General features: G+C 43.1%; 1 protein-coding gene across 6 annotated transcripts in view; it reads left to right on the top strand.

The window, feature by feature from the left end:
- The first annotated feature begins 200 nt into the window (after positions 1 to 200).
- LOC113410794 (protein lifeguard 3-like) overlaps positions 201 to 25,550 on the top strand; it is a 56,660-nt gene continuing 31,310 nt past the window's right edge. For all 6 annotated transcript variants that reach the window (XM_087950367.1, XM_026665528.2, XM_087950365.1 and 3 more), the window contains exon 1: positions 201 to 298. The gene's annotated coding sequence lies outside the window, so the exon portion shown is untranslated. The remainder of the gene's footprint in view (positions 299 to 25,550) is intronic.

The raw sequence follows: 25,550 nt of genomic DNA, 5'->3' as shown, positions 1-25,550 counted from the left end.
TTCCGCTTCCAAAGGACCTTCCGGTTGCATTCCCACCGCCTCCATCCCGTAACCAACAAACTCTCCGTCTGTAGTTTCCTGACCACGGCTCTTGGGGGCGCCTCCGTGTGCGGCTCGTCCGCCCTGGGTTACTTTAGGCCAGCGAGGGCGTCGTCCTCTGCCTTTTCTTTGGCCCGCCCCGCCCCGCCTTCTTCTCCGAGGGCCGTCAGACCGTCGCGAATTTCGGCTCGGCGCGAAGGGTGGTGGGAGCGGCCGCGAAAGTTCTTTGGTGGGGCGGAACCGCGAGCCGGTTGCGAAGGTAAGTCTGGAAAAAGTTTGGTTAAAAGCTTTAGAGTCGCCGGTGGGCTTTTTATCGGGGTCGTTTGGTCCGCTGGGATTTGTTTCTTGATTTTTCTTTCGTCCTGGCTTCAGTCGAGTCTTGCGGAAGCTTCTCACGGCTTTCTGGTTTAATCCGGATAAACAAACCTAAAGGAGCGCGGCTCCCTTTTGGAAAGGGGTTTTGAGCCCCTTGGTGGTTGCTTTCGTTCCGAAATCCACCGCGGCGACGGGCAGAAGCAGAACCGCCGTTCTGCGGGTGCCACAAAGCCTGGGGCTTCGACTTAGCTGATGAGGAATATCTTAGTCTATTTCAACAGGCGTAGGAGCTTCTGCGCACTTGTAAAACGTAGCGCCAGGTAGTCCTCGGTTTACGACCGTCATAGAGCTCAATGTTTCTGTTGGTTAAGCGAGAGGCGTGTTAAGGGAATTTTGCCCCCATTTTACGACCTTTCTTGGCCACAGCCACTCAGTGAATCACTGCAGCTGATGAATTAGGAACCCAGTTGTTAAGGGAACCTTGGCTTCCCCATTGATTTTGCTTGTCAAGAAGTCGCAACAGGGGATCACAGGATCCCTGGAATACTGCGACGATCATAAATATGAGACAGTTGCTAAGTTGTCCACATATCGGTCACATGGTCCTGGGGATGCTACGAAGTTTGTAGGTGTAAAAAATGGTCGTCGGTCACTTTTTTCCAGGGCCTTGTAATTTTGAACGGTCACTAATTGAACGGTTGTAAGTCGAGGATTACCTGTTACTTCTATGCAAGGGAGCAGGGCGTGAGCGATTACTTCTGCTGACAAACCTTCTGCATATGCTCAGTGGCTCTCTGGTGTTACTGTTTAGCCAACATAATTATTAGATTCTGTGACTTGTGACACAGCCTTTCTCCAGAATAAGCCTAGCTCAGCGGGTGTCAAACTTCTCCTCACCACGGACCCTCCTTTAAATACATTTTGTGCCCATGGACCACCAAGACTTAAGATTTAAATCAGGGGTGTCCAACCTTGGCAACTTTAAGACTTGTGGACTTAACTCCCAGAATTCCTCTGGCTGAGGAATTCTGGGAGTTGAAGTCCACAAGTCTTAAAGTTGCCAAGGTTGGACACCCCTGATTTAAATCATACCATAATGACATCACTTGCCCCCACCCCCACCCCCAGGGGTCAGTAGAACACAATTTCAGAACCATTGGCCTAAAGTGATTTCAGTGACCTCCTATTTAAGAAACTGCGGCCATTAATAGGAATGGGAGGTTTTCTGGTTTGCTTGCTGTTATGAAAATGTTTCACAGTTTGAGATATTGGGCAGTTGCTTTATTTTAATTTGGCTTTCTCTGACTTTCTTTATGATGGGTGTGGTGGCTATATCAAGGCCTGCCTCTGTGTGCTCCCTATGACCTTTAGTAGGCATTTATCATCAGGCTCCTTCACTATCCAGGGTATGGCTGGAGGGGAGAGGGAGCAATTCGAACTGCAATGCTGTCCCTAGGGAAACTCACCCGCATCCTATTGTGATGTGGCTTGGGCCCAGGGAAACATTTATACATAAAATAGAATAGAATAGAATAGAATAGAATAGAATAGAATAGAATAGAATAGAATAGAATAGAATAGGATTCTTTATTGGCCAAGTGTGATTGGACACACAAATAATTTGTCTTGGTGCAAATGCTCTCAGTGTACATTAAAAGAAAAGATACATTTGTCAAGAGTCAAGAATCATAAGGTACAACACTTAATAATAGACATAGGGTACAATAAGCAATCAAATCAAACTAGGAAATAGTCAATATAAACCACAAGATTACAAGCGACAAAGTTACAGCTATATAGTCACAAGTGGGAAGGGATGGATGATAAGGAGTGATGAGAAGATTAATAGTAATAGTAATGCAGACTTAGTAAATAGTTGGACAGTGTTGAAGGAATTACTTGTGTAGCAGATTGATGGCATTCAGTTGTCTAACTGCCTGTCTTTTATTCTGGCTTTGTAAATGTAGTATAAATTCCAAAGAGAACTAAGAGAGTTGGATGACCCCTATATACCTACATGACCACATTTAGCATGTTTAACAGTAGTTTGTGAGCATATATGTGGAGGTTCTAATGCCCTTTATTGAAGGGCAAGTATCAGTTCTTCAAGTCAGGGTCCCGGGCCCCTTACACCTGTGTTCTCCAGCCTGGAACTTTCAACCTGAGTCAGTGTGGCTGGTAGGCATGATGGAAGGCTTACTTTATAATAACATCCTTGGGTTTTTCAGTTGTGGGGGGAATCCTTTATGCAGCAAGAGGTGTTGATTGGAAAATAGAGGGAGAAGGAATCTGCATTTTCTCTGTAGAAAACTCAAGGAGCAATAGCAGCAATAGCACTATATACCACTTCACAGTGCTTTACAGCCCTCTCTAAGCGGTGTACAGAGCCTATTGCCTAACACAGAGCCTATTGCCCCGAACAATCTGGGTCCTCGTTTTACCCACCTCGGAAGGCTGGAAGGTTGGTAAGAATTGAACTGTTGAACTGCTGGCAGCCGGCAGTCAGCAGAAGTAGCCTGTAGTATTGCATACTGACCACTGCACCACCACGGCTCTTGGAGGCTTCCAAACTAGACTGAGCTGATGCCTGAGTAACTCAGAAACTAGTAATTAGTGATAGAAGAAGGCACCCCACACTTGGTGACCATTAAGAATGATGTAATGGGTGGAACAGGGCCTTCCCTGACTTCTATTGGCCGGCATTGCCTTATCCTTAATCTTTCCACATAACCAGCAAGAGCAGTGAGGTTTCTGACTTGTCCAACCTGATTCTTAAACTTTGGGTAACTTTGGGTTTCTTTTTTTGGTCTCTTACACAACAGCATAGCTGGAAGTTATGAAACCAGCCAAAAGTGTCTAGGGAAACATGGAACTACAAGTAGTTCTCAAGACCATTTGTTTAATGACATCTAAGTCATGATGGCCGTGAAAAAAATGATGATAGGTCCTTGCACTTGAAACTGTTGCTGTGTGTCTGCAGTCACGTGATTAAAATCTGAGCACTCGGCAACCAGCATCTATTTATTTATTATGCCAGTTGCAGCATCTCAGGGTCATGTGATCATCATTTACAATTTTCTCAGGGGAGTTGCTTTAAGTCAGGAGATCACAAGGATTGTCTGGCTGCTGTTGTGGAAGAATTAGCTGACTCTGTGTCATTACTCGGGGGACGCCCAAGTGTATGGTTCCTACACTCTTTGGGGAGGCTTCTTCCCTCTTCCCATTTGAGCACATATCTGGGGGGGAAGCCATGAGATTTTCTGTATGCAACTCCATCAGGTATTGACTATGTAAACCAGGGGTGTCCAACCTTGGCAACTTTAAGACTTGTGGACTTCAACTCCCAGAGTTCCTCAGCTGAGGAACTCTGGGAGTTGAAGTCCACAAGTCTTAAAGTTGCCAAGGTTGGACACCCCTGATGTAAACGGTCTACCTTTGAATTTGTAAATAAAGTAAATCGTTCTGTATTTGCTCATTGGGAATGTCACTGTGATATGCTTTTTAACAATTGTTAACATATGCTAAATAAATAAAACCCAGGGGACTTGCAACAAGCAAAGTCAATTCGGGGAAGTATTTCTATTTGTTTATTAACCATGAACCATGAACTTAGACCAAGGCCAAAAAAAAAAAAAGTCGTAAAATTGGGTGCAATGCAAGGACCATATTGCTTAGTGATGAACATTCCAGGCCCATTTGTGGGTTATAAATTGAGGACTACCGGTAATGTTTTGAGGCTGAAGTTGCTTCATCGCGGATTTTAACCAACCAGCACAATGGGTGCTGGCAATGCTGAAAACATAGATGCCCCGGTGAGCTCTCCTACATAAAGCATTTGGCTTGTTCTTACACTGTTCATACCAGTTTCACCTCTAGATATGTAATTGTATGTTACGTGCAACTCGTGAATTTAGAAGGGGAGCTGCAATAGTGGTTCCCCTTCCCTCCCAATGTAATCCCTTGATTGTGGCTAATGCTGTGCCATAAAAAACATTCCCAGATGACAGAAACAAAAAATTAGGGGCCGAGTAGGGGGAATAGCCTTGAAAGAAAATACAGCTGGATAAGCAGCATTTTAATTCCACAGTTCTTCACGTTGCAAATTGTAGTTTCAGGTCACACCTGTCTCATTTGCAAACAAAAGTGCTATTGAAAGTGCAGGCGTAGCAAAAATAATAATAATACAGAAATGACCAAATCTCTTTGGGGGAAATCCTGAAAGTGTGAAATAGATCTCATCCCCATCTCTGAAGGCTATGCTTCTTTCTTTTTCACGTGCTCCTTCTTAGCTCCAACTATTTTTGCTTAACCGTCAACTAAAGTAAGTGGACTTCAGCTCCTTCAGAGTCACAGGGTTCAAAAAATATAGCCTGCATGCAACTGTTTTAGATCAAGAGTTACTCCAGTCTTCCTGACCTAACACTGCCCAGAGAAGTTTATCTACAAGTCCCAGAATCCTAAGCCACCACAAGGCTCCTTTAAGTTAAATATCCTATTCTCTGCTGACTGACAACAGTCCCCTTGAATAAAAAGGCTCTGTCAGTAAGCTGGAGCCCTCCATATTTTTCAGACTGTTTTAGTCAGAGGTGGTATTCAGCAGGTTCTGACCAGTTCTGGAGAACCGGTAGTAGAAATTTTGAGTAGTTCGGAGAACCGGCAAATACCAGCTCTGACTGGCCCCGCCCCCATCTATTCTCCGCCTCCTGAGTCTCAGCTGATCGGCTGGGTCTTCTTTGGTTGCCCTGAACAGGAGAACGGAGCTGGAAAGCAGGTTAGTGGGGTGGCAGACATGATATTCTTCCGATTAAAATCGAATTCTGATTTTTGGGAATCGCCCCTTCCCCCCTTCTTCTCCTCCTTCCCCTTCCCTCGGAGGCCCCGAGTCAGGAGTTGCTACCGCTGGCGTGGCTCTGCGTGGCTCCAGTCCCGCGTGCCTCAGGAAGGGAAAGGCAAAGGAAGAGCGCGGCGGCGCTTGCAACGCAGCAGCGGCTCCTGGTTTTGCCTTTCCTTCCCGAGGCAACACGGGACTGGAGCCGCGCGTGCGCCAGCGGTAGCAACTCCTGACAGCCCCAGCCGGATACCTGAGCGGAGCGAGCGGAGCCCGGGCGGGCGGCGGGCGGTGCAGCGGAGCCCGGCGGGCGGCGGGCGGTGCGAGCGGAGCCCGGGCGGGCGGCAGGAAAAGGAGCTGGGCAGCAATTTCTTGGCGCGATGGGGGTCTCTTTGGCGGCCCCAATTTTTTTTTCAGAGGGGAATATCATTCCTGGGTGGGGAGGGAATGGGGATTTTGTAGTAACCTTCCCCCTGGAGTGGGATGGGAATGGAGATTTTACAGTATCTTTCTTCTGCCACGCCCACCAAGTCACACCACTCCCACCAAGCCACGCCCACAGAACCAGTAGTTAAAAAAAAAAATTAATCCCACCTCTACTTTTAGTTGGCAGGATTGTAATGCCCTCCCCCAAGAACAGGGTGGATATGCGGCGCTTGCCAAGCACACTTAACTTGTGCTTAACTCAGCTTGTTTTCTGTCTCCTGAATTTTGATGTCACCTATGTATGCAGATCAGTTTTTACAATTTGAATAAGGAATTTCTGGAAGAATGCCATATCCATAAAGCACTTAGAAGCAGAAGATGTGGTATTGTTTCTTTTTCCTGAAAGAGTCAGTGTGGAGCCACACCTTATGCGGAAGTTTTCCTTCATGACTTAAGTATGGACTTGCTTGATTTTAAAAAAAATCTTCATTAAAAACAAGGTGGGGAAAGATCAAATTCTGGCCCTTTTAATAAGAATCTTGTTCCTGCTTGACACGCTTTTTTTTGAAATTAAGATTTTTAAGGGGAGAGGAATTGCACTTTCTGTCTCTTTCTTTATGGTAGATGAGCGTTTCGTCAGTTTCACATGTCATCTAAAGTCCTAGTCTGCTAAACTGGTTTATTAAACCGGAACTGTCTGGTTCACGCAACGTGTTCAGTCAGAATTTTAAAAGTATTTTATGCCTAAACATAGTGGTGATCAGACATGAATGTAAGCAGCAATAAGCAAGGGGAGAGGAAATAAGCATTTTATAAATTCACATGGATCTAATTAATGTATGTGGAAATACACATACAAACACAAGTATATAATAATAGGCAATAAGCTACATCTAAATAAAGTTTTGCATCCAGTGGTTTGGGTGTATATGAGTGGAAGCTGTTCAGACAGAACAGTGAATATGTCCACCACCCTACCTCTCAGTCATGCACTGTTTTTTAAATTAATTATTTAAAAGCAATATACTGTAGTTATACCACATGGTGCTCCATATTTGATAAGGAGCAGGTGGCTGAATGAATGAGGAGTGAGATTCAAAGGACCAAGACTTAGTGAGAGAGAGATGAATCAATAAGAGTCCAACTTTTAGCTTTTTTCCCCTGATATCTGTTATATGTTTTCCATGAATTACATTTTAAATTTAAAGCACATGCTACTTTTAGAGCCAATTACATGCAATACAGATTTGCAAGCATTCTTGTTTTTAGACACCTCTTTTCTCCTGCTGTTCTCAGATAAGAAGGGAACAGTCTTGAAGCAAGAATTCGTGAAGAAATGCTATCCGTGTCCCCTCCAAAGCTTTCTTTTAAGAATGCTTGATTGTTTCAGCCACAACACGTGTGGAGCAGTGGTGGGATTCAAAATGTTTTACTACTGGTTCTGTGGGCATAGGCTTGGTGGGTGTGACAGGGGAAGGATACTGCATAATCTCCATTCCCTCCCCACCCCACTAACCTGGGGGAAGGATACTACAAAATTCCCATTCCCTCCCCACCCCACTAACCTGCTTTCCAGCTCTGTTCTCCTGTGCAGGGCAACAAAAGAAGACCCAGCCGATCAGCTGGGACTCAGGAGGCAGAGAATAGATGGGGGAGGGGACAGTCAGAGGTGGTATTTGCCAGTTCTCCGAACTACTCAAAATTTCTGCTACCAGTTCTCCAGAACTAGTCAGAACCTGCTGAATACCATCTCTGGTATGGAGATTGGAGTGAATAACATTCACTAACTAGCTCTATACCCATGTTTTGCTACGAAACTAAGTGATCGGACTTAGATTTTGGGAAGGAAAATAAGAGAAAAAAATTCTGCCTCTGCCTACCAGCATCCATCGGTATTCATCTGGCTAGCATCCTGTCAGTGTGTGAGAGAGTTGAGGGCTGTTTGGAAAGTGAAACAGTATTTGCTGTGTGAGCAAGAAGGAGACAGCAAGGAGCCTGGGCATGACTTAGCTCAACTGTTCTGTATTAAAGCTGGTTGCTGCTATGAAACTAAAACCGAAACTCCTCTGCCTGTGTTTTGCATTTGGAACAGATTTCTTTTCAGGTGGGGAGGGGGAGAGAACTCCTTAGCATCAGAGCCTGTTAATAATAATATATGAAATACTAATGTTCTGATAATCATTTTCAAAAAAATCCTTTCTTAGTGAGCACCTAGAAGCCAAGAGGAACATACATGCCAAATTTCAAGTTAGTAGGCTTTACAGTTCTGGAGATTTTGTGATGATGCGTGAGTGGTAGTTTGCTTTTATAGATAGATAGGCAGGCAGGCAGGCAGACGGAAGTGAAAGAAGCCATGGCAGAGCAGAAAACCATGTTGAGATATAGCAGAAAGACTTTTCTTTCAAACATATTCTTCTGAGAGCTTTTCTTAGGGCAAAAAACCTTTTAAAAAAATGATGTCAGCATTTTGGAATCCTTTTTCTTTTTTTAGCCCATTGGACTATTGTACCATAAGATGTTTAAGGGGCATATGTACAATCTTGTGAATTTTAGTAGCCATTCAATAACAAATAAATCAAATGAAAATGAAAAAAAAAACCTACCAGCTCTAACTAGTTTGTGGCCATTTCAAAGCAGATGAATTTGGATGTGTTCACCGAGTCTGTAAACATTTAGTTGTTTATATGACTCAGAGGAACTGCAGACTCGTAGTTATATAAGAAGGTCTGGCATTCTTTGGGGAAAAAACATTTTGCATGGTGTGGTTTCCAGATAGACTGGCAGAATACAGCTGAAGAGGATTATCCATGAATTCTTTTTAGCTATGCACATTTTTATTTTGCTACACACAGATTTAAAGAAAAACAAGATAGATTAAAAAGTCTATCTCCACACTCCATTATGAAAAGATCCAGTTTTGCATGGACTTCTTTTGGACAAATAAATGCAACATGTAAGTGCATTTCAACAATCCCTGCAATTGTTTAATCTGAGTAGCTGCCTACAAGTCAGAACATAGAATAACAGAATTGGAAGGGACATTGGTGTCATGTGCCACAACTCTTAGGCCAAAATGCCTCTTGCTTCTTGAATTTCATCTCTTAAAAAAGTCATGGAGATTTGCCTGGGGAAAGAAGAATTGGGATTCCAGTTCATATTTTGTCTTTTAGGCCCCAACCTTCTGTCTATGGACTGGCACTGGTCCACAGCATGCCAGCAACTGGGCCGCAGAAACAACTGAAGCCCCATTTGTGGGATGCAGGCAGCATGCAAAACCACGTCCCCGCCAATCCACGGAAAACCTTTCTCCATGGAACTGGTTCCTGATGCCCAAAAAGTTGGAGGCCACTGTTTTAGGCCAAATAGACGTGAAGCTTAGCTTGGGACACTCCCCCCCCCCACTGAAAGATTCCCAATATGATGGATTATAAATCCTGTCAATCTCAGCTAGTTTGAGTGGGAATTGTAGTCCAACCCTTCCTGCAATTTCCATGTGGGAAATAACCTGAGTCAAGCTAATTTAGCAGTTCCACGTTCTTTGCCTAATTTATCCTTCGCTATCTCCCTTATTTCATAAATGTCACAGAATTGGCATGGATCTTTTCTTCCAATCTGTTGCTTTCCAAGTACAAGTATATTGGATAACAGCTCTCAGCAACTTAGACTGTACTGGCTGGGGATGATGGAGATTGCAGTCCAGCACTCCTGGAGTTCTTTAAAAGTTCAAAGAGCTATGTCTTACATAAGTATCTCCACATTAGGTCCCACATGAGGTACATTCATTTTGAAAATGGAATGTTATACTGGATTCTCTATTGATCACTGAACTCAAATGGGTTGTGTATAATATCCTCAAACTGAGAAAGCTAAAATAATAGAAATAAGTCTAGACTTTGCTAAGCCTAAAAATCTTATGGAAAAAAAATAAGCCTATAAAAGGCTTGCAAGCTGAGCCTTATTTTACAGATTTTTATCTGCTGTTTCAGTAGGCCTTTTTTTTTTTCAATTTCAATTTTCATGGTTCTGTCACTTCTAGAACAAATCACAAACCGGCACTTGTAATGACTGAATAGTAGAACTGTGATGTGATATCACTGGAGTCTCCTGCTAGGAATGTTAGGAGCACAAAATTGAGAGATCTTTCCTAGCCTGTTCCTTATCCTGTTTTTCCTGTTCTGTCATTGGTTTTCAAGTGGCATTCTCATTTTTAAAAATGTGATTGGAGTCTAGCAATAGAACTGCCAGGTGTAAAGAATCAGGATCATTAGGTTGCAGTCAAGAAGATTTATTGCTTAAGCCTATACACAAGAATCTAGTCCAGGGGTCTCCAACCTTTTGGATCTCAGGGACCACCAAACTCATAATTTTAAATCCCGCGGACCATTAATATGAATTTTGACTGACGGTGTCTTGCTGACGTTGATGGGAAAGTCAGTCCCATATTCCAGAGCTGCAGTGGTCACAGGACTGGCCCTTTGGTCATCACAGAGCAGCTGCTTCTCCACCTGGGTTGCACTAGCCTGCCATGGACTGGAGGAGCTGCTTCAGCTGTCCCTCTCTGGCCCACAGTGGTGGGTAGGATGTCAACATGGGTGTTGCAGGGGCATTGGTGGGGCACTGTGTTGGCAGGGGCAAGTCAGTGTTGTCGGCTTTCCACAAATCTCCCAGTTTTTCATGTGGCTTCTTGGGAAAATTAATTGCCCATCCCTGCTCTAATGAGTTGTTGTTTTATTTTATTTTATTTTAATTGTATAAATAAGAGAATGACTAATACTCTAATATATGTATGCTGAGCACATGAAATCTTTTTAAAAGACACTAATATTCTTTTTTCTTCTTGGATTTGGAGTAGTATTTGTATTAATGGAATCCCATGACTTGGAAAGAATGACATCTTTCAATGAGTTCAGTGAATGTTGTCCCACCTTTCTTTGAGAATGATTCAGTTTCTAGGCATCAACCTCAACTGTTAGCAATAGTTAATTTCTCTGTTATTGTGTCCAGTTCATAACCTGAAATATAATTTATTTCCAGCTCTTGATTTAGCTTTGATAAGGAAACCAGCTGACTTATGAAACCAGAAGACATTTATAAGAAATATTTTCTAAATGGTTTCTTATCAACATTTTTCCTACTTTGCTTTTGTTCCTAGAATTAGTCTCTGTTCATCTGTGCCTGTTTTTCCTCCCACCCAAAAGTATGTAGATGCATGCATCACACTTAACTATCGTGGCTTTATTTATTGGAGAACAGATGAACCAGCTATGAATAATTTAAAATAACTGTATATTCAACAAATAGCACAATCAGATATTTGACTGTACAGTATGCATTTTACCTAATTAAAATTCAGTTGATTTGAATCTGTTGCCAATAATTATTTGCACAGGACAGTGGTAGGCTGCTGGATGGTCAGTGAGGCTTGGGCGAACCCCTAGCTGTGATCTCTGGCTGGGCCCACCCATCCTCCCTTGTGCTATGCTTGCCCTAAATAGCTAACTTTCCCCCCGCCCAGGCTGCCCAAGTGAGTTCGGCGCTGCCCTGCTATACTCACCGGAGCTACCTGAGTCAATTAGTTGCCTGTTTGAAGCTGCGTTTCAGCTCCAAAGCAGCGCTCACGACCAGCGAACCCCTTGTCAACAAAAGTGCAGCCCACCTCTGGCATAGGATTAAGGTAGCTGTTAAGCTTCCTGTTCTCTGCACCCCAGTACTATACTGTACCGATGAATTAATTTATTGGTTTACCAATGACTTTCAGCTGCGAATGATTGCTCATGGTCAACGCAGACTCAGTCATTCTTGTTGCTACAAGTAGCTTTTATAATGAGTGCTTCAACAAGCACAATAATCAGCCTGTATTCTGAGTTGCTGTTTTGAACTCAGATGCAATATTCTCATAGCCTATAATTAAACCAAGTTGTTTTGGTCAGTGAGTACAGTGTTGGATTTGAGTTCAAAATTTAACTTTTACCATTGTTTGGGGTAGTCAACTTGACAGGTTGTTAAGACTCATGGAGAATAAAACGTCAGTGGTCCCCAACTTTTTTGGACCGGTGGTCACACTTGGAATTTTGAAAGCATATTATTCTGAGTGCTCTCAGAAAATACAGTAGTTGCCGTTGTGGATATAGCCAATCACAAAATAACCAAATATCAGAAGGCAAACAATGCCAATGGAGCCCAGCCATCTTTAGTTTTTAAAAGAATATCTTGGGGGTGTTGTCGCTACACACTGCAGAATTTTTGGGAGGGTAAAGAGGAATTCTCTTCTTAAAAACATATAAATAGAGGACAGTAGATGTGGAGAACCTTCATCTTCTAAATGCACTATAAAATTACAGCTTCCATAAACTCCAGGAGGCATGGCCAATGGGGAGTTTAGCAAGTTTTGGAAAGATGCAAAACCATCTTTGCAGAAGAGAGTAGTGTATTTCTAAAACTGGGAGTGGCTGAAGAAACAAAGCAAAATCTTTGATACATTATTTATTGCCAGTTTTGTTTTTTCTTTCTTTCTGTGAACTGATTCTCTGTGCAATTATTTGTCATATTTATATGACCACCCAGCTCTTAAATGACCCTGGGCAAGATACAACCTAGCTAAAATAATGTGTACAAACTATCAATGTTATTATTAAAAAAGCTTTAAGATTATAAGAGGCATGAGCTAAAAAGAATAAAAAATATTGGGCCAAGAGCAGGTGTTAATTACACTGGCATCATCTCCATATTTCATCAGCCTAGAGCAGGCTTCGAAATTATGATAGTCAACAGCAGTCCAGCTGTGACAAGCAAAGCGTAGCTAGCAATATGTGCTGAAGAGCCAGTGAATATTGCCCATCAGATTAAAGTTGCTCTGAGTAAAGTTTCTTAAAATCAGCACCCTTCAGATGTTTTGGACTAGAATACTTAGTCTGCAAGATTATTGCTTGGAGACGATAAGCATTGCAATTCAACACCCTTTTCCAGTATTTTATTCTTGTGATGGGTTGGTCATCATTTCCTATTATCCCATGGCATTATTGATTGATATGGAAAAATGATCTGTCACATTGTTAGATGTGGAGAGGTTTCTCTAAAAGCACTTTGGTTTTCAGCTTTGTAACATTAGTGCTAAAGTGTTAACTGAACCGTTCCCTGAATTCAGAGTCTGGTGACATAATTCATGAAAAGTAAACAATTGTTGATTAGGAGCCTCAGAAATAATAGTGGTTGGAACACAGTCTGGAATAAAGGAGATGCTACACATAAATGCAGAGGTGGCATTTTGCTTTGTTTCTCCCTAACAAGTACTCTGTTATCTTATTCTGCCAGAAGCATGACTATGAGTTGAAACCATGCTTTGTTTCTGGAAACAATGATTGCCTTAAGAGGAAGAGAAAGGGCAGCTTGTAATAGACTAACCTGGAATGTACAACAAAGCTTTTGAAAGGGATGGTAATGCAGGAAAAGAAGCCAGCAGGAATCACTGGGATCAATATATCAGCCTTGGTGAAGCTTAGTGTTTTGGGATTGTTATCCCGCCTTTATTATTTTCATAAATAACTCAAGATGGTGAAAATGCACAATACTCCTTCCTCTTCCCTATTTTCCCTACAACAACCCTGTGCAGTGGGTTGGGCTGAGAGAAGGCGACTGGTTCAAATTCAACCAGTTGGCTTTCATTTCTAAAGCAGGACTCACAGTCCCCTAGTTTCACCGCTGTGCCAAACAGTTATGTTTGCTTAGGACTTATATAGTGTCATGAAATAGTAACATGAAATGCACCAAGTTACACAAAGGGATTTTATTCAGGGTAAGATGGAACAGTCTGTTCCACTTTTCCAGCGTGTCCTGACCCAGCTCCCCAAACACGACAAACCCTCTGAAGTTAACTCAAAGATTCCTTTATTAGGAGCACCAGCAGCCTTGGCAAAGTTTGTCTCTCACCGCAGGCTAACAAGTTCATCCGGCAGGGAGATGAATAGTGGTCTGCCGGATCTATTCATCTCCACCCCCTGCCCTTTATCCCCAGACCTAGGGTGGGGCTTTGTTAGCAGCAGTGGCTCTTCCTTTCATCTGGCTAGCATCCTGTCAGTGTGTGAGAGAATTGAGGGCTGTTTGGAAAGTGAAACAGTATTTGCTGTGTGAGCAAGAAAGAGACAGCAAGGAGCCTGGGTGTGGCTTAGCTCAACTAAAGCTGCTTGGTGCTGTGAAACTGAAACTGAAACTCCTCTCCTGTGCTTGTGTTTTGTATTTGGGACAGATTTCTTTTCAGGTGGGGAGGGGGAGTAGAACTCCTTAGCATCAGAGCGTGTTAATAATAATATTCAAAGTTCTGATGGTCATTTCGAAAAATCCTTCCTTAGTGAGCACCTAGAAGCCAAGAGGAACATATGTGCCAAATTTCAAGTTTGTAGGCTTTACGGTTATGGAGATTTTGTGATGATGATGGTGAGTGGTATTTCATTTTTATATATTTTATATATAGAGAGAGATAAATTAAATATATTTCAACATGGCTTCACTGCTTGGAAAAGAAACTTAAATCCATTTTCAGTTCTCAAGTTGTAGCAGGAAATATTAAAGAGAGCCAGAGTAAAACTAAAAGAGTGGCATCTGGACCAATACTCTGGTGACAACTTGTGCTTGGTGGACTAATTACATAATATTTGTTTTCATGCTGTGACATGGACCTGTGCCAGTCTTCTAACTTGGCACCTCTAGATGTGTCGGAGTACTGTATGACTCTTAGGCTGTTCAACACATTTAGATATTATCAGATTGGGCAAGACTGGCTCAAACTTGAGAATCTGTGGAAAGTGTAGTGCCAAATTAGGAGGGAAATAGATATACATATAGCCTAACCTGGTTATTTTGTTAAAATGCTGAGCCAGTTTCCCAGACACTGGATTGCCCTGAATTTCCTGGCATCCTGAAGTTACAGGATCTGTAGCCCTTTGCCTCTTTTGAGATTCTTCCCCTAATTAAATATTTTCTCAAAGCAAAATGTCACACAGTCCAGCACCCTTTTTTCCTGATTTTAGGCACTCTGGGTCTGTGATCAATTACAACTTTTCCAATTAGTAGCCTAGCCTCCTCTGTGAGTGGGGAAGGCTCTCCTCCTCTTTGGATTGTAGCTCCAAAGCAGAGAGTGAGACATAATTGTGAACAGTGAGTGCCCTCTGAGCGCTTATCAGGGAAACCCCAGAGACTTTCTGTATGCAACTCCATCATCCTGTATTGATTCGATAGGCTACCTTTGAATTTGTAAATAGGGTAGATAGCTTCATGTTTGCTCATTGAGGATACAATTGTGATGTGCGTTTTAACATTTTGAACCATATGCTAATTAAATAAATACCCTTTCACCAGAGAGGCCGGGATAGTCTGTTTTCAGCAGAAAAACACCGAATGTTAGCCAGAAGCAGTTTAAAGTATTTACTGCTGAGATGTTGTAAGAAGGCCTCCAAGCAGCTTTCCATTGTGCTCTGTGTTGTAGTTGCTGCTGCTGCTGCTACTGTCGCTTCCTGAGCATTTTTTCCCTGTGCTGTGTGTGTGTGTGTGTTGGGAGTCCACTCCCTTTGCTCAAGCAGCCAGATGCTTCAAGCGTGACTCAGAGGGGCAGGCCTCTGGGTAAGGAAGCCCAAAATAGAACAAACTCTGTAGGAAGAGACAAAGAGTAGTGCATTTGGTACCAGTGTACATAGCAACAACCGTGTGCTTAATAGTTTTAGGGCCTCAACCTCCTCCCACCCCAATGATTCTGTGGGACTAATAATGTCACTGCCTACTGGGCTGTATCTGGTACAGTGTTAATCTTTCCACAGTACACATTTAGAGGCTCAAATGCCAGAACGCTTTGTTCCTAAGTTATAACTGACTGCTACTATATATTGAACGAGCTCGATACCTGTGCTTCGCTACGAAAGTATGTGGTCGGGCTTAGTTTTTGGGAAGGAAAGTAAGGTGGGGGGAATTCTGCCTCTACCTACCAGCATCCATCAGTATTCATCTGGCTAGCGTCCTGTCGTGTGTGCGAGAGTTGAGGAAACTGAAACAGTATTTGCTGTGTGAGCGAGAAGGAGACAGCAAGGAGCCTGGGCGTGGCTTAGCTCAACTGTTCTGTACTAAAGCTGGTTGCTGCCGTGAAACTAAAACTGAAAGTGAAACTCCTCTCCTCTGCTTGTGTTTTGCATTTGGAACAGATTTTTTTCCAGGTGAGAAAGAAGAGTAGAACTCCTTAGCATCAGAGCATGTTAATAATAATATACGAAATACTAATGCTCTGATGGTCATTTCAAAAAAAATCCTTTCTTAGTGAGCACCTAGAAGCCAAGAGGAACGTACATGCCAAATTTCAAGTTTGTAGGCTTTACAGTTGTGGAGATTTTGTGATGATGCATGAGTGGTATTTCACTTTTATATATATATAGAAATATGTTTGGTGAAGACATAAATATAACCCTCATATCTACTTCCGGGACAAAAATATATAATAAGGACAAATCTGCCCTTATTATGTATTTTTTAGGATTGTAAACTATCTGAAGAAACCTTTACACTGAAAGGTGACATGTAAATTATTTTTAAAAATTATCACCTCCTCTGTCATAGATTGGACTTCCAAGGCAGGGATTAACAAATTCTGTTGAGCAAAAAATATACAAATGATAAATAAAAAGGGCTGGAATACATTAGCAGAAATATCTGTGATATTTCAAATTTCCCAGAATTAACACAGAATTTTTATTTGGACTGAGAAAAACCTTTAGAGAAACTGAATGGTTTCCATTCACTTGTTTGTGGACATTTTTCTCTCTCCTCATAGACCAACCAAGGCAGCATTAAAAGTAAACTCAAAATAATTCTGGATTTATTTTTTTCTTAAGGGCTTTTAGATCTATGGCAATGATTGTTTTACTTTATTTGGTGAGTTTTCAAGGGAGTGGGTATAAAAATAAACAAGTGCAGTTTTTTTTAACCTCTGCTAAATATTTGAGGGTAGGTCAGGGTAGAAAAGAAGTCATTGTGGAATCATCCAGCTCTTGCTGTGTAAGAAAACACAGTCTAAAAGTATGGTTTCAGTACAAATATTTTGGGATGAAGAACATCCACTTGCGTCTCTCTATTCTTTGTTTTAGGAGATAAAGTTGAAATTCAATTCTTGGATCAATGAAGAGGTCTTAAGTCAGTGTTTCCCAACATTGGTTATTGAAGAAGTGTGGACTTCAGTTCTGACCCTTGAATTCACACCTGTTCAAGTAGATAAAAGTTGGGAAACCCTGTCTTAAGTGAAGGCATCACTTCATTGAAGTTTAGTTATTAAGAGCTGCGGTGGCACAGTGGTTAGAATGCAGTACTGCAGGCTACTTCTGCTGATCATCGGCTGCCAGCAGTTTGGCAGTTCTAGTCTCACTGGCTCAAGGTTGATTCACCCTTGCATCCTTCCGAGGTGGGTAAAATGAGGACCCAGATTGTTGGGGGCAATATGCTAACTCTATAAATAGCTTAGAGAGAGCTGTAAAGCTCTGTGAAGCGGTATATAAGTCTAAGTGTTATTGCTATTGCCTCATTGTTAAAATATTCTTAGTACTAATCTTGCCTTGATCCTCTTTATGTTACTTCTTAGTACTTCACAGAACAAACACAATATATGGAATAAGGCCTGGCTAGATTTGGAATTCTGAGGGTTGTTCACAGACCAAGACTGTAAACATTGAAAGACATAATATTGGGCATATATGACTGTCTTCTTGGCCCGTTTTTTCATAAGTTGCCTGATTTTTGCTCAAAAGTTCTATGTGCTCTAAAAGTCTTATCTGTAATGTTAGTTCAGGGAAATGTTACATTTTGAACAGCTCTCAGAAACCAACAGAAAGCAAGTTTCTCTCCAAGTTTTCTTTAACAAGATAGATCTTTAGCAAACGTTCCAGAAATCTCAAAAACTTAATTGCTTTCATTTTAGAATCTGGGACAATAAACATCTCCCAGAAATCTGTAACACAGAGATTTTACATAAGTTTTTACTCATGGTTTCTATGTGAACTGGTAAGGAAGCTGTTTTTATAACTGATAAGTAAGGTGTGTCAGATTGTGAAACTCTCCCAGGCAGTGAACATGTGAGTTTTATGAATCACTGACATTACAGAGTAGGTGGAAATAGACGGCTTAAAATAGCACATGATCCCATGTGAGGGATTGCATAGTCTGTATGGCTTACACACTCTGCTTTACACACATCCACATGCATACTTTCATACAGAGTTCTCTCCAGCATATACTATTCAATCATTTTTCCTTTCCACTAGTGTTTTTGATGAGGATTTCTAAAGGAGAGATGAATTTAGGCCTGCCTGCCACTTATGGCTACTTCTTCCCAGAAGCTTTGCCACTCTGGAAAGCCGGTGATGCCTCTCATATCAGCTGGTTGCCTGCAATCAGTGACAGTGGGAAGCCAATAGAGCTGAGCCTGGTCTGAGAGTAATACAAGTAGCAATAAGGCTTCTTTCTCTACTAATCTGCACAGATTGCTAGCTTCCTGCTGCAAGCAGTAGCAGTTAAGCATAAATACAGATAGTCCTTGAGTTATGATGGCAATTAAGACCAAAATTTCCACTGTTAAGCAATGTGATCATAAAATGCAGTATCACATAGCCACGTCACTTAGCTATGGCAATCCTGGCAGTTCCTGTTGCCCACATTAAGTGAGGACTTCACATGATCACCACAAAGAACGAGGCACTGAAACCTCAGGCAAACAGGCTGGTGGGCAAGAATTACAGGTGGGTTGGTGCCTCGAAGTGCAGGTGGGTGCCATGGGTGGGCACTACAAAGAACAAGATCCCCGTGCTGCTGGGAGCTCCTTGGGAGGAAAAAAAAATGGCAGCAGCAACTTGGGACTTCCTGCCAGCTTCCCCGTTGACTTTGCTTATGGGTAGCCGGCAGGGAAGGTTGCAAGTGGCAATCACATGATTGTGAGATGCTGCAAACATCATTGTGAGCTAATTGCCAAGTGCCCAAATTTAATAATAAACAAATCACAACCACTTGACCATAGGAAGTTACAGTGCTGCGCCAGCTGCAACCTTAAGACTTGATTGTTAAATCCCCTTCATTCAGCACAGTCATAACTTTGAACAGTTGGTGGACCTAACCCAAGGCCTGCTTCCTGTATGGTCCTTGCCATTCTCTGATCAGCTGTCCGGCAGAACCCAGGATGTGGTTCCCTGGCAGGCAGGAAGTAGTGGGTTGTTGCTTGTGGGAGGGGCTCTCCAATCCTCCAGTGACTGTGCTTGTGAGCCATGGATTGGTCTGCCATGAAATAAGGGCTGACTTAATCTTAAACATCTAAAGTAAACTGTGATGACTCGGGACGTGGCACAAAGGCAACACAGATAATCAGTAGGAGTCCCTTTATTAGCTCCAGCTTTGCCCCCAGTGTCCTGGTTACCTTCTGGCTGGAGAAAAACTCTCCCAGGAATGGCCTTTGGCTGCAGAGAATCAAGTCCAAAATGAGGTAATTACTCCAGCAGGGCAGGAGCAAGAATTCCAGACATGAAGGCCTGGCAACAATTCAGCACAGTTGGGAAGATGCCAGGAACACAGATAACTAAAGTCAACACAAGATAAACTCACATTTGTTCCCAGCAGCTGGCGCACTCAGCATGCACCTCTTAAACTCTTTTCCCAGGTGTGGCTAATGAAGGGAATCAGGGCGCTTTCCTCCCCTGTAAGCCATGCAACCCATGTTGCTCTCTTCTCCATTCCTCCCTGCATGCCCTAGGATGAAGAGGGGGTGGACCTGGGTCATCCTCTGAACTCCCTTGTTCTACCTCTCCCCTGCTCTGCCCAGCCGAGGAGGGGGCAGGGAGGGCCATATGGGCACCACAGCCTTGTGTTCCTGTGCAGCCTGGATTAATTGCTTTGGGGGATGCTCTGGGGGTGACATTTCTCTGCAGACCACCAACATTTTCTCGTGGACCACCAGTGGGCCGTGGCCCACCAGTTGGCGACCGCTGCTTTAAATAGAGATTGGTTCCTCTTGAGCAGAGTATATGTTTTCCCCTAGATCTTATTCATATCAGGCGTAGGACCTACCCTCCTATGGAAGTGGTTTCATTAACCATTTCAGCCATGTTATTTAACAAATGCTTCTAATCTTTAAAGGATCAAAGGTGTCTAATGTATGGTCCTTTGCATATTTATTTAATATATGGCAAATGATACATGGAATACCAATATATATTAACACTTGCACAAATGTCGTTTGCATAAATGACTCCATTATGCATCTGTTCAAGTTTTGATTGTGTAACCTTTGCAAACCTGGGGCTTATACCTGATTTCCTTCCCTCTTTCGCTCTGTTAAGTGTTTGATGAAGTGAGGTTCTTGTAGTCTTATCCGAATGATATATGCAGAACTATCTTCCATTAGCTGCAAGTGCAGACAGATATAGAATTTACATTATGTTAGGCTCCTGAGCCTCGGATTGGAGGAGGGGAGAATTTTTATATTATTACACAGTACAGGTAGTCCTCAACTTATAACATTTCATTTAGTTACCATTCAAAGTTATATCCTCACTGAATTTTTTTTCACAGTTACAACCTTTGCAGCATCCCCATGATCATTGATCAACATTCAGATGCTTGGCAACCGGTTCATACTTATGACCATTGCTGTGTCCTAAGGTCATATGATCACATTTTGTAACCTTTTAACAAGCAAAATTAAGGAGGAAGCCAGATTCACTTAACAGCTGGGGTGCTAACTTATCAATTGATTCACTTAACAACTGTGGCAAGAAAAGTGGCTAAAATGGGGCAAAACTCACTTAACAAATGTCTCAACAACAGAAATTTTGGGCTTAATTGCGGTTGTAAGTCAGGGATTACCTATATAAACACAGTATGTAAGAACCTTTTGCTTCTTTTTAAATGTCAGCCGTTAAGTCATGCTAAGCAGTCCAGAAATGAGCTTGCAGTGTTCTTGGGCGCTTTATTTCCATGTAGTTACACAACAGATAAGATATGCTAAAAAGGCCATTTTTCATTTGTTGTAATGATAGATAAGCGATTCTTTCCTGGTCTGACTTCCTTGTTCTTTTTTGTTTAATTTTCTGAATTATTATAATGCTCTTTTGTGGTGCCAAAGTCTCTTCCACAAATGAGGAAAATTAAATAATGTATAAACCAATTCTGGGTGAAAGTTAAAGGCAGCGTCAATGCAGCCTCACCTTGGAATCATTCTGATAAACTTTCCACTGAAAACTTTTCTTTTACGATACTAATTACTTTCCCTTTATTATTCTCTGCCTTCCCTCTCTCTCTCTCTCTCTCTCTCTCTCTCTCTCTCTCTCTCTCTCACACACACACACACACACACACACACACACACACACACACCAATGCTTGTGCCAGATTTCTCCTTCATATTATCTTCCTTTTCTGGCTCCAGATTTCCATGTAAAGTAACTCTTAGTTCTATGTGTGATCAAAGCTTCCTACTTCCCACTGTTCTCTTACTCACAATTAACTAGTTTGTTGGGAAAGAGCTGTGAAATATTTTCTATATATGCTACTGGTTTTCCCTTTGCAATAAGCCCATGTTCTTGAAATAGAACAGTGTGTGTGTGTGTGTGTGTGTGTGTGTGTGTGTATGTGTGTGTATATATAATATAATATAATATAATATTATATATATATATGTGTGTGTATATATATATATGTGTGTGTGTGTGTGTGTGTGTAACATACATACATACATACATACATGGTATTCAGCTTTGTTCGGGTATTTTCCCATGTCATTATAGTTGTACTTTTAAATATATATATAATGAAGAGGAAGTCTAGGGATGACGTAATAGCCATCGTCCCATATTTGAGGGGCTGTCACAGAGAAAAGTAGGTCAACATATTCTGCACAGCACCTGTGTGCAGGACATGAAGTAACAGATGGAAGCTTATGAAGAAGAAATCCAATCTAAAACTTCCTGACAGTAAGAATAATTAATCAGTGGAAGGGCTTGCCGCCAGAAGTTGTGGGTTGGGAGGTTTTTGAAAAGAGATTGGACAGCCATTTGTCTGGAATGACGGAGTTGGAGTAGAAGATCTCAAAATCTCCTTTCTGTTAGAAAAGAGAGGAAGGATGGCTAGACGTCAGTTCCTAACCACAAGGATGCCAAAATGCATTTCATCACAACGCAAGCGTGTTTCTTTCACGCTAGTGTTGCAACCTCACTTGCAAATACATCAGGGATGGAGTTTGTGTTGTGATGTTGTGCTGCGTGTTCTCCCATGAGCTGTTCAGAGCATCCAGTGATGGGAAGGTGCTTCAGTCCCTTCTAGGAAGGCTGGGCTTAAACTTGACGACATTCCTCCTCCTCCACGAGACTTCTCCCTAGCGTCCCCAGTTTTAGCTCAGCCTTTCTTCAGACAGGTTGTGTTATTGTTTTCCTGGTCGGAACAGAACACTGGCGATTTAGCTGGTTTATTTCTCAGGTCAGGGAAAACCATAGTTTCTGTCACCAACTACCCCCACCACCCCTGGGAACCTCCAAAAGTCATTTCGCTCTTTTTTTTTTTTTTTTTACGTTCCAGCCTGCAGAGGCTAAAGCCTCATAAACACGGAAGCTTATCTTTCCAATCTCCCCTGAGGCTAAAAGCCTCTTGTTTCAGAGACACTGCCTTAAACTTCTAAACAAGGAGACTTATCTCTCAGATCTCCCAGCTGGCTGAGTAGCTCTGTCCCAATTTAAACAGTACAGCCTTTTTTCCTTTTATTATGAGGCTTTCCCCGCAGAACACCTCAGGGCAGGGAATTAGCCCCTGTGCCTTCCCACTGAGCGGTTTTACTTTCAGCAGGCTGGGTGGTGATGACAGATAACAGATAATCTCATTTTCATTCTGCCACAAGGCGGCCGCCATTTTAAAGGCCGCGTGGTAAAATTTGCTGAGTAATTGTTACTGTCTGTGAGGCAAGTTACCCAACAAGGTTTCCCTTCTTGGGGACCTGGGAAGCGGGGTCCCTACCACCAGTCCACTGGATGATAGAGGACTTGAACTGCTGGATGCCACAGGCAATATATGTGTGTGTGTGTGTGTGTGTGTGTGTGTGTGTGTGTGTGTATGTATGTATGTATGTATTGTATGTGTATATGTGTATGTATATATATATATAGTATATATGTTTTCTTAAGTTTTCGCGGGTACTTACATGTATGGTATTCAGCTTTGTTCGGGTATTTTCCCACGTCACTGTAGTTGTGCTTTTAAAGTTGTAGCAACGTTTCGGCAGAATCTCATCTGCCATCATCAGGCTTCTGTATAGTGTTCGTCTTTGAGTCAGACTTTCACAGCCGTTTCTGTTTTAAATTTGGTGCTAGCCTAAGCTGTGCCAGAATGGTTTTTTCTTCATCCTGATTGGTTGCGAGTCTTGGTCTGTGTTTATTGGTCTTGGAGTTTGCTGTGTTCTGCTTGATTGGTGTTTCTAATATCTTCTGTCTGTTTTGTAGCTTTTTTTTGTCTTGATTGGCTGGCAACATTTTGTTTCCTGTATTGGAGGCTTTTAGTGCGGCTTGGCTTCGAGTAAACGGACGGCTATCTTCTCCCTCGAGCCGCTCGGAGCATCCAGAGACTGGGATGTGCTTCTGAGTCCTCTTCTTGCAGGCTGAGCTTTAGATGAGGAACGCTCCGCCCCCTCACGTATCGCGCAGCGTCTCCCAGTCTTTTGCTCAGCCTCGAAGAGTCAGGCTGTGTTTCAGAGAGCTCCTTGGCTGATCGCACATTTCTTTCCTATTTCAACCCTCTCGTCTTGATAAGGTTTGCCTTTCCTTCCTCCTCCTGCACAAAGGGTCTGGACTTAAGAGAAAATTTTTCCCCGTCCCTGGGGCGGCTGTGGGCTCGCAGCCGATAGCGCGACCCCCACCCTTATCAGATCGCGTTGCTGCCTCCGCGTTGCCTCGTGGCACGTGTTTTCTTTTACTGCTGGATTCCCCCCACCCTAAACGCCGATCGGGAGGGTCATCGCCCCTAGGGCCCTAGGGCTGAGCTGACCAGCTAAGCCCTCCCTTTCCGTCCCGAAGGCGTCCCGACGGTTCAGCTTGCGGCCGCCATTTTGGCTCCGCATCGTGGTCGGGCGCCATTTTCTAATTCTTTAGCTGCGGTGAATTGGAGCCCCAGGCCTTGGGTCAAAGCTTAGCTGCCCATTTCTTCCACCTGGCTCGCTCTTTTATTACTTGTTGGCCTCCCGCAGCCCGTTTCGGGCGAAGTTGCAGCCCCCTCCGGTTTTATTTTTCTTGTCTGAGGCCTGCTGCCAGAGGCCCTTCTTCTACCATAGGCCTCAGGTGTTTATTTGACTGATCCGGCCTGTACAGAGATATACGAAGTTCTCACTGTTACGGTTACTGTTAAAAAAAAAAAAAAAAATCTATATATATATAGATATATACTTAATACAAATACAAAAGGAATATATTAAAAAAAAAAAAGAAAGAAATAATAATAATAATAATAATAATAATAATAATAATAATAATAATAATAATAATAATTTTTGTTTTGTACAATAATATTTTTTCGTAGATATATAAATATATACGGATAACCTGTATATACATTTGGTACAAAAAGCATAATAAAGATAAAAACAATCAAAAGGAAAAGAAGAATTACAAATTAGAGTATCTATTTTTCTGTACATACTATATTTCTTAGATACCTTACTGTTATCTCTGTACATAACAAATTCCAAAAGGGGGAGAGGGCCAGCTTCACCTTCACCCGGCCTCATCCAGGCCTGATCTGGGCGAGCCAACCGCCTTTGCTAGTATTTGTTATCTAACATGGCAGACGACAATCCCTCTAAACGTCCTTCTTTGAAGGCTAAGGCAAAGTCCCACTACTTGCGCAGGCAGGACAAGGAACCTAAGGGCTCTAGACAGGACAAGGAACCTTCCAAGGCCGCCCAACGTGACGCCTTAAGGCGCCACAAAGCGTTGGAAAAAGAGTTTGACCGGCGTTCAAGGAGTCCGCTCGGAGCCGTCAATACCTCCTCCTCCAAACCCTTCTACCTCTGCTCAATCTCTCCCCTCAGACCCCTCTTCCCTACCTAGGCGCAGTTCGCTTCAGGGTCTCCCGACCCCGGACCTCCGACCAGACGGACCCCGAAGCCACCTTTACACCCACAGCCGCTGGTCTGCGCCACGATGAACCCTCTACCTCCGAGGTCCCACCTCACATCAGGGCTTGGATGGAATCAGCCATCCGCCAGGGCATAGCAGAGGGACTACAACACATGACCAGATCAGGCTTCTCTCCACGAGCCTCCGAGCACGACTCGATATCAATCAGATCCTTCCACAACCGGTCCCCCAGTTGATCAGGTACTCTCTCAGAGGGACAGCCCTCCTCCGATTGGGGCCCAGGTGGAGGAGGAAGGGGACTTTGGGGATTTCAGGGAAGAGGAAGAGGATTCCCGGATGGGATCCTCCCGTTACAGTGAACCCCTCTTAGAGGCTGACATCATGGAGGGGAGATGTCGGAGGACGAGGGCCCTTCCCCCGACCAACCCACTTTTGGGGGCTGTTCAAACCGCATATGTTCAAGTCCCTCCTCCTTAAGGCCAAGAATGTCTCTGGCCTTCTTCCCCAGTCCACTGCAGAACCCCCTGTCCCAGAGGGCCCGGAAGACTCCATTTTCACCCAACCAGTGGTGGAAGCTGAGGTCATCCCATCCCCTCCCATCTTCGTAGATCTGGTAGCGAAGCAACTTACCTCCTCAGGGACCCCTCCCACTCCCTCTAGCCAAGACAAGAGATTCTTTAATCTCGATTCGGCTCTGTCTAACCTTCTGAATATTCCGGAGGTTGATGACCCCATTGTGGGTCTAGCCTCCTCCTCTACCCCTAGTGAGGCCCTAGAGGCCTTGAAACCTGAGGACAGGCGGGCGGAGCTGGCGCTAC

Source organism: Notechis scutatus, chromosome 1, assembly GCF_049901735.1.
Source record: "Notechis scutatus isolate UNSWTSFEM ecotype Mainland chromosome 1, rNotScu1.2, whole genome shotgun sequence".
In the NCBI taxonomy this organism is placed as follows: Eukaryota; Metazoa; Chordata; class Lepidosauria; order Squamata; family Elapidae; genus Notechis; species Notechis scutatus.
Note: the sequence above shows the minus strand (reverse complement) of the source record. Positions and strands in the feature narration are given on the sequence as shown.